Source organism: Patiria miniata, unplaced genomic scaffold (genome assembly GCF_015706575.1).
Source record: "Patiria miniata isolate m_02_andy unplaced genomic scaffold, ASM1570657v1 HiC_scaffold_5, whole genome shotgun sequence".
NCBI lineage: Eukaryota > Metazoa > Echinodermata > Asteroidea > Valvatida > Asterinidae > Patiria > Patiria miniata.
This window is the reverse complement of record NW_024037072.1, coordinates 5,153,241-5,163,462: the sequence shown is the minus strand read 5'-3', so window position 1 is coordinate 5,163,462 and position 10,222 is coordinate 5,153,241. Positions and strand designations below refer to the sequence as shown.

General features: G+C 38.9%; 1 long non-coding RNA gene across 1 annotated transcript; it reads right to left on the bottom strand.

The window, feature by feature from the left end:
* Positions 1–6,058: 6,058 nt before the first annotated feature.
* LOC119741797 lies at positions 6,059–9,745 on the bottom strand. The gene is made up of 3 exons (XR_005272775.1): positions 9,705–9,745; positions 7,938–8,042; positions 6,059–7,404 (listed from the first exon to the last, which is right to left on the bottom strand). It is a non-coding gene; the product is annotated as an uncharacterized LOC119741797 (long non-coding RNA).
* Between the last annotated feature and the right edge of the window lie 477 nt (positions 9,746–10,222).

Sequence of the window (10,222 nt, the reverse complement as noted above, 5' to 3'; positions counted from 1 at the left end):
ATTATTGTACTCCTTATGTAATTTCTACATGAATGTACATATTGTAAAGAATTACATCGTTGAATTAAATGTTACAGAATGAAAAATTACCCAATGGGCCAATTAAACATTCCAAACACAATCGCAGCATTCTACATGTATAGTATAAACAAAAACACCGCGACCACAGCTCATGGTCAGTGTTGGTCAATGGCCCCCACATGAGAGGTTCCCCACATCCTGTTTAATCTCCCTCATGAGACAATAACACAGATGGACAATTCATTGGGGCCATTTCCAAGAGGGAAAAAATGTTTTTAGTTTTTTAATTTATGTGCCATGAAATATACTGTAAAGGCAAGTGAGATCTGCTTCATTCTGAGTCAAGACTTAGCAGCACCGACTTCAACAGTTTTCTTCCCACCCACCCCTCCCTTTTTGTTTAATTTTTGTTTTATAATAGTATTGGCTCTTTCATTTTACCTATATATTCAGTGTTTATGAGGGTTCTCTTTTGTTTCTTAGTTAAAATATAGACTCTAGCATATGCGGTTTGGCCTTGTATTATTTCTTAATTCAATTTTGTCCAGCCTAGTAGCCTTAGAATAAATGGTTCCCCATCATTAATGTACTGCCAAGAACAGCTTGACCAGTCTGTTGTCTCTTCATTTTTGTATGGTTCAATAATATAGGGTTTTTCCCTTCGCCAACGCATTTTTACACAAACACTGCAGGCCCTACAGGGTGAGTCAAAAAGACAGTGACCGAATTAGAAAATATAAAACAAAAAAAATATGTGTGGCTTGCTCCATTTCATAAAAATAACATAGGTATAAAGTACGTGTTATTAACTAGTACTATTTCGTTAAACACGCAAATTACTTGCAAATACTATCGACAATAGCAATCTTCAGCCTTGAAATAAGACTAGAAATCGGTACTAAATTCAGTTGTGATCCGTGACATACTTATGGTACCTGCCAACTGGACTCATCGTTTTCGTATACATTGAAAACTGCACAATTATAATTCATCTTCATCAGCCTTGTAAAAAGACTAGCCATCAGATCATAGCTCACCCCTGACCGACCCAACTGTAGGGTGCGACGTTTACGGGTGCATCCCAATAAATAGGCCAAAAATCCGTCCGCTGAGCTCATGAAAAAAAAGTTATACATTCGAATTATTCTACATTTGAGAGTTCTGAGCTAGAGCCATGGCATTGGAGGACTGAAGACATATGGCACTGCACCTCTGGCCTGGACTTGGGGCTTCTTTTCTGAGCATTTCGGTTGCAATTTGATCAATTTTTCAGTCGGATCCTCTTTTCTGTCGCAACATATTTTTTCTTTGTTTGATTCGTGGCTACGGAGAATTTTTCGTCAGTTGTTTGAACTCCTAGAAAAAATGGAATTTCCTTATAAAATCACTTGATAGCGTCATCATGACATCACTCCATTAATGTGTTCATGTTTTACTTGTGCCTGCCTATTACATACAAAGTTGTAAGACAATGCTGCCTGTAGTTCTGTAGATATAGGACTTTGAGAAATTCACCTCAAGATTTCCCTCAAAAATATTGCAGTCTGTCTACGACAAGGCTGTTTGTTCTAAATGTGGCACAACAAACAACTTAAAGTAGATTGTGTTTGGCATGCATGGGGAAAAAGTGTCCTAAACTTCACAATCGCTCCAAAAGGAAAAAACAACAACAAAGGCTTAATTAACGAAATATTTGGACGTGTTCGTTATAAGCTAAGCTACCCAGTGGAAGCGCGTATATATAGCCATTTTGTGAGCAACTAAACCTATAATACAGTACCGTTAAAAAAAGCCACACATTTATGTTCATGTACGTATACCTGTATAGGCTATACATGTATTTGTATTGACAGTGCAAGGAACAATTGTGCACTTTCATTCATGAGACAACTATTTTCAGATGTGGAGCCATCGCAAAAAAGGCACAATTCCCTCAAATATTTTCCCTATATCTGCCCAATTAATAGGTGTATTGAACTCAGTAAACAGTTACAAAACGGAAAATGTATAGATCACCAAGAACAACAAAACGTCAAGTAAATTTTAATTAACAAACGAAACGAATAATAAATTGTTAAAATGAAGAACAAAATGTCTATAACTACAACGACCCTTAATTCCCCATGTATTATAACATTAATGTGTGTACCCAACACAGAGTCTAACTTATTTTTAAGAATTTACGAAGATAAGATAAAATCTTATTTTTGAGAAGATAAAAATCAAAAGTAACAAACAAGGATACGTTGGTGCGCAAAAAAAACCCCAATTCACCAAACAATATAATAGAATAGTGTGCGCTCGGGGACAGGCTCTACACTGCTTGCCTTGTCCTTTTTTCCCCTTTTTTTCCTTCTTTTTTTTTTTTGGGGGGGGCAATTTAATTATGTGTTTTAAATGAAACAAAAACCTATTCATTGTAAAATTATTGTTCCGTATTGTGAGGCATGAAATATACACGTCAATCGTCATGGCGATAAGAAAATCATTTTTTGTTTGTGATTTTCTTTATATTTTTATTTAGGTGAAACTTCCACAGTGATCACACCCTTTGCATGTAAAATCTGTCTGTTTACGCAGTTTTTGTATTGGCAAGTGTCCACCTTTTATTTCTATCTGTGCTGTGACACCACATTTTGTTTAAAGTTATGTTTATGCATTTTAACATAATCCTTTTCAAGCATCGCTTTCTTTAAAATAACTGTACATTCTATCAAAGTACAATCCATCTAAAAACTTTCGTAAAAAGTTATTTCATTTAAACTCTGTTTTAACACTATAGGCCTTACACATGTTTAATATCCTATCCTCAACAATTCAGTTAAAACTGTTGTACCCTTCCCCAAATTTTTCAGTCTAGAAATTACGGATTTTACTTTCATGTTAAGTTTGATTCACGTGAAGCGCAATTATTTTCGAAGATGAAGACAATTCCCAGAGAAGAGGGGGAGATGGGAGAATGATCGGTGCTGACAGCGTGTTCTTTTCAGGCCTGTTATAGAGAGCTCGTTAATTCATTAAGGTATCAAATTTGGAGCATAATCTGACCGAACGTGCCATCTGCTGAATTTGACGATTTGCAGAGGTACGACTAAACAAACGTTGTTTCGATCCTCTGAGATTGATGATGTGATCCTGTTGCACCAAACGTCGAAGCAAACGTGATCAAACCAATTAAGAGGCAGTCGATAGTGAGTGTGGCTTCTCGTGTATCCACCAATTACCAAGCATTTAAGAGATTAAAATATCCCATTCAATCAAAATGAGCCGTGATTTGTTCATGGTTGACGAACAACGTTATTGTAGGAAAAAGAACGGAGCCCGCTACTAGTGGACCTATACGCGTTTAGATTCGGTGATTAAATATGCGTGACGGCCACCTCTTTGACCTGCATATAGTTGACCATTCATATAAAGCGTCTTTTATCGTGCTTTTAGCCAAACGATTGATGAAAACATAGCGCACTATCGCCGATATTAGTACGATCCAAGCCACGAAACAGCTGATACCAGCCATGTGGTTGCGAAGGCCGATTTCTAAAGGTTACGTAATACTTTATTTTGAATGAAAAATCATGCACACAGACATTGTGGATGTTCGCCGGCGAAATCTTTGAAAATCAATTTATCCCGTTTGGAAGCCCGTACCTTCATGCAACTTTCAGGGTTTGTTTCCCTTATAATGATCCAACTATGTGCTAAAAATCGTTTTGAAATGTTCAGTATTTGTCGTTGTAATTGGAAAAATAGGCTTGGGTACGTTCATTTTTCAAAGCTGTAACACTGGTGTTTGCAATATCTGTCAATCTTTTCAATATACTTAGATGATATTAGTGTTCAACTACTCGTGAAATAACAACTTGTGGAGATTCCTAGAAATTGAGATAAAAAATATATAGATTTGGGGACCTTTTTGGAACGATTTTTCCACGACTTTTAGGTCAGCTTCACCAGTGAAGTGTGGCCTAGTGGGGTACTTGTGGCCTAGTGTTACTTGTTCACGGGAGTGTGGCCTAGTGGTTAGGGTTCGTGACTCATGATCAGAGGGTCAGAGGTTCGAATCCAGCTGCTGGTCATAATTATGTTGTGTCCTTGGGCAAGCCACTTCACCTCCACTTGCCTCTCTCCACCCAGGAGTATAAATGGGTACCAGCATTAACTGGGGAGTAACCTGCGATGGACTAGCATCCCATCCAGGGGGAGTAGAAATATTCTCAGTCGTTTCATGCTACTGAAACCGGAGGTAAACACCGGCCTGAGGGGCCACATTGGCGCGTGAAAGAGTTTACTTATTTACTTACTATGACGTTTCGGCATCAATAACGGCGATTTTTTTTTTTACTGACATGACATTTAGAATTTCTTCTTCTGTTATAATTTAACATTTCAATCACACTGAGCATATTTTTTTTTTACCCAATATTCAAAAAGCCATGTTTTGGGGGTTTTTTTTTGGGGGGGGGGGGGGCTGCAGGAATTTCACTGCTCTGATGGTAGCGTCCATGTACGTAATCGGATTAACTTTTGACGTCATGAAACATTCGCTGCAAAATTCGCCCGAGTTGAAATATGTTCAACTTTTACGAATTCACAGCAGTGCGAATACTTGCCACGTCGCTTTCGCTTTCGCGCAGAGTATGAACCGGGCTTTAGGCCTTCGCAACCACAAGGCTGATATTATAGTACTTTTCCTGTATGGGTTACGTGCACAATTAAGTTCCCCTTCAACGGCCAGAAAAGGAGAGTTAGGGGAGACCTAGACTTGTTCCCGGTCCATCCAGTGCGTATTTCGAATGATCCAAAGTCATTGGGGGCGGGGATTAGTCTTGGAGATAAATGCATGTCCTTTTCTTCAAGAAATATTCGGAATTTCGTTTAGCGAGTTTGTCAGGAATTTTAAATCTATCGTAAGAAAATCTCTCTTCTAAAAATATCCTTGTCATGTCAAGAAATGGAAAATGACTGAAATTCAGTTGATTCATGTCAATGAATGGAAAGTTGGAAACCTATGGAAACGACTGCTGACAGGCAAAGGCCCCGGTCTACGTTACGTTGATGTAGCCAATCTGTAGGAGACATAAACTCGTAGGACAGTTTGGAGGCAAATTCACCCATCGTGTGTACCTAAGTAGCAGGCTTTTGTAATTTATTCTAATTTATTTTATGGGGGCAGGATGTTTGCGCAAACATAATTCCTGTGAGTGGACTATTTGCATGGTTCCTACAAAATGTTAACTCGCGCATAAAAATTGCCTAAAAAAATATTTTTTTTATCGTACCTTTGCATGCTAGGAATAGTTTTAGTAGATTTCCTACTGCGTAATTGTTGTTGCACTTCGCAAAACAAAATTCCACTTATTCAGGGCCTTTATATGCTAAAGATTCTTTGAGAATTAATTTGCAATGATCAATGCATTGAGCTGACGCTTGGGCATATGCCAGACTGCTGCGCGTAGAGCGTCCATATGAAAGAACGGAGAAATTTGTGCACACTCTATATTGCGCGTCTGCACGCGCTGCCGATCTAGTCTTTTTATGGTACTACGGAACGGTTGTCTCAGGCGTTTACCAAACCTCAGGCTTCGGCTTCGGCTTATGCACCGGCTTCGACTTATGAGGCTTCGTCTTCGTGCGGCTCCGCGCCAAGCCTCTCAGCAGCGTTCGTCGTTGTATGATGACATTGTCGGGCTTTGAATGACAATGATATTGATACTTTAGCGCTAATAAATGGTTTTATTTGTGTTGTATCGATAAAAAAAGCGGGCTCTGCTGTGATATTTTGAGTCTGTCTTTAAATACTTTGTGGGAAAGAGTACAATGGGCATTAGGGCCTATATCCCAATTCGATTTCTTTTCTAAGAATAAATTTTCGAATATTTTCATTCCAACCAAATCTCTCTTAATTTTTGTTTGGGGGGGGGGTACTTTTATCGATACTGATTGGGCGAGGACCAACCTTGCCCACGTGAACGGGAATTATTGTCTGACAGCCACTAAATCGAAATAGTTAAGTAATAATTCAATAAACAAATAGCAATTTTTTGGTCAATGTCTCTCATCATTTAAAAGTGAGTAATTTTTTATTGCTTGAAAAACAACAATCATTACAAAAGGACTTTTTTCGGGATAATATTAGAAAATAACACTGGCAAGTCTTAAAGATTTAGGTTTGATCTATCATCTATCCCTACAACAAAATGCTATCCCCGTCTTTCGAGAATTAAACTGCCCTTTTCTGCAAAGAATTGTTATACTTGTATTTTTATTGATGGTTTATTTGGCCAGAAGGTTCAACTGTAAAGAGTCAAGATTCATATTGCACAGGACATCAGAACTAACAATCGTTCAGCACAAACATTGTGTCAGCGAAACACAAAAATGTATCTTGATGTATCTTGAGGAACTACATAGTACAATAGAATTTAAAAACAAGTTATGTACATACATAACAGTTCAACAGTAACAGCATGTATAATCACCCCCCCCCCCCCAAAAAAAATCCAAATGTTTAGATAAAAAGGCACTTAATGAAATATTTATATTTCAAAATGGAAATGTTTCCTTTGCTGTAGCTTATGAAGACAGAAATCATTGTGATCCCTTAAAAAAAGTGACAAGAATATTAAGTAAATTCACACACATCGCAAATACAGTGGGAATATTCTTTTCTTAAAAAGAGGCCTGAACATTTTCTATTTCTGACAATTAAATCATTAGAAATATAATTTTACCCCAGCATATAAATGTAAACAGTCAAACACTTATATGATGTAATTATAAATGTCAACCGGGCTAGGCAACATGAGCTATGTTGACCTGGACCTGTTTCAATAGTTTTCTAGTGTAAACAGCACTATACATTGAGCACCTAAATTTATTTTAAGTACAATAAGGGGTGAGAGTGACAACTGATAAAAAATAGCTGAAAACAGCTGAAAAGGGTGTAAAAAGCTGAACTTTGGAAATCTGCTATACTTTTGTACACAGCAAGTGAGGGGAAAAAAGCTGAAATCCAAAACAATAAAAGCTGAAATCAGCTTTTAAGCTGAGAGTTCACACCCCTGTACCTTGCAGAACAGATCTTTAGACAAGTGTCAGGACCAGTCCGAGAATTCAGAAGATCATTGTGCAATTAGTCTCTAATGTCAGAGATCCTAAACAACAACGCTGGCAAACAGAAATTAAGTACTCCTCTTCGTTTTTTTGGCTGACTAGAAGAGGCTTTGACACTGAACTTTCCTCCACTGCTAGAAATAAGAAGTGGGAGACTGGTGGAGTGGTTCTTTCCTGGTGGGCACTCCATGATGGTGTAGAAAGTCCATGATGATGGGGTTTGTCTTGCTCCTGTGCTTGGACTCTTAATTTTCTGGAGAACCAAAGAACCTTGAAGAAAAAGAAACAAAAGCTGAATTGAGAATGATGATGGTCTAGGACAAAATAGTTGGGTGTGCCCATATTGACTGGTGGCGGTGCTGGTGCAGTATCCTCCCAAGACATTGCCGAAGGGAAATGAAAAGCTCCCTGGATTACTCAGGGATGCTTAAGTTTGTCGGAACCCTCAACTATAGCAGCACAAGTTCAAAGCCGATACATTTGTCTTATTGCCTCAACCACAGATTCCGCTTTGATAGACAACTTATAAATTTAGCCAAAACACAAATAATAAAGAACTAGTACTTCAAAAAGAGATTCAAATCAAAATTTATATGAACTTTTCCAAACTACCTCTTTTTGAACCAAACTCTGTAGTGCATGTGAACACCACGCACAAGGCACACACCGATGTTGCATATATGCAACATGTGTCATACGTTCTCAGTTAATGGTCGAAATCATAATTGCCAAGCGAGTCGATTTCGGCCAATCCAGAAGCAGAATCTTTGGGTGATGTATTATAAAACGTATATCCTACTTACTCGTCCATACATTGTATTACAATGGCCTCTCCTTCCCTCCTGGAAGTCTTCATCATATTTGTTTCCTCAAGTCCATGAACTTCTCTCAGTAAAGTTCCTCCGTCCCTGTTTACAAATATATGTTTGAAGTTAGTGCAAATTGGAAATATAAAAAAAGCCTGTCAGGCCTGTAAAATTTGTTGACCCATTCCCCATTGTATGTAAACCTTATTTAGATAAAGGGAAATTTGCTAGTTAGAAATAAATAAATAATAATAATAATGATAATAATAATAATCGGCATTAAAGAACGGTCTTTTTAGTAAACTAAATCACAACGCTTACAGTATTATTATTACCCCTGACCATTGGGCCAATGAAACATTCCAAATACCATCTCAGCTCCCTGGGGAGTATACAGCTCGATGCTGCAAGCAAGCTTATTCAATCACAATAATCATCTCTGCCCTCACAGGTACCCATTTACTCCTGGGTGGAGAGAAGCAATCAGTGACAAAGTGCCTTGCTCAAGGGCACACGCACCATGACCCCGGCCGGACAATCTTAAGGAATTTACATAAAGGGAATGACTTATATAATTATGGTACCATATTTTAATAGGGGGCGCTGTTCAAATTCGACGATTTTTAACACTAGATTACAGAATGGTGCACCGTATTTTAAACAGGCAGACATTATAGCAGTATAATTTTTGGGGGTGTCACAGCGGGGGGGGGGGGGGGGGTTCGACTTACTTTTTAGGAATTTGTATGAAAAAAATTTTTGGGACAAAGCTTGGGGGTTGGACCCCCCCCCCCCCCCCCCCCCCCCTGCATACAGTCTGCATACAGTTGGTGACTTTCTTCCAAATTATGTCATGAACTTACCTTTACACCGAAACACTTTCGGTTGGAAACTTCCGTTTTCTTGAAAAGATTCTTTGAGCCATGTTTGTGCAAGCAAAACTACCGCCATTAAGGCAGATGAAAATTGTATAAATTGTTTGTGTCTGTCACGCGTGACACTACGTCACGGAGCCTCATGAAGTCACCTCCTCGGCAGGCTTTGCCCAGGCTCCAATATTTGGGCCCAAAACGGAGCCGCATATTGAAGGCCTAAGCCGGAGCCTTCATTTGGTACGGGCTTCAAAATGGCTGCATGGAGACCAATCGGAGTCGACTTTACTAAATCGTGACGTCATTTCATATCAAAATCAGGACAAACGCTGTGATTGGTCAATTCAGACGCAGCGTTTTGTAATACAACAACAGCCGGGAATTCGCGTAACATGATGCCGCGCGCCGCGATTTTTTTAAAATCCTTGTCTATGACGGGCAACGGGTGAATGATCGAAGACCCGATAGACCTATAGAAAGCGCCTGCTGATTGGTCAAAATCTAGGGTGTCAAGAGGCGGGGTCTTGCCTAATTAATCAGCAAATCTATTCGCGCATAATAGACCACGGCATTCGCCGTGGTCTATGTAATAGACTAATTAAGGCCCAGCGGGGCCGAAAATTCAGCCAGAATAATTCCTGGTGCAACCTCGTTCCCCATGGGTACGATCTTGCTGCGCCATGTCGTTTCCCCTCATGCCTTGCGCGATCTTAACCCCTGGAGTTGTGTAATTTAAATGTGTCAAAAATATGGCACATTATAATTAGGCTGCAGTTTATCCGTTGTACGTGCCGACGCCATCTTAAAATGTTAAAAGTTGTGATTTTGAAGAATCAATCCTTTCAAACTTAACGTTTGGACGTTAGCAAAGATTTGTATTAAATGTACGTACCCCTTTCGTCCCTGTACAACCGAAGATACAGGTTTCTTTTGCGAAAAACGAGGCTGCCATAATCCATATCGTACAGGCATCGCGAGTGTTGAATAACAATTTTTTTTTCGTGCGTGACGTTTACGTGCAAAGCACGCGAGCGCATTATGGGCAGCGTTACCACTCGCAAAATCTGAAAAACCCCAGATTTTGCTCGAAAAAAAAAACACTAGAAAAACACTAGTCAAAGTTTTATCTTAGAAACGTTATTTTTCAGTCGGATACTTCTTGTATAGCAGCAATTTTCTTTTTCTTTTCTGATCCGAGGCTCTGGAGGATTTTTTTAAAAGGGAAATCAAGTCCGAAATCCGTACCAAGTTGAAAAATAGTAGCCTCTACTCAAGCTCCGCTTTCTTGTACTTGTTTTGTGGGTTTCCCCACACAAACACTGGTTCTATCTGTCTATTACCGCAATTATCTCAGCTTATTCATCAAAATGTCATATGATTCTATCAAACAATTTTATATTGTGTTCTGAA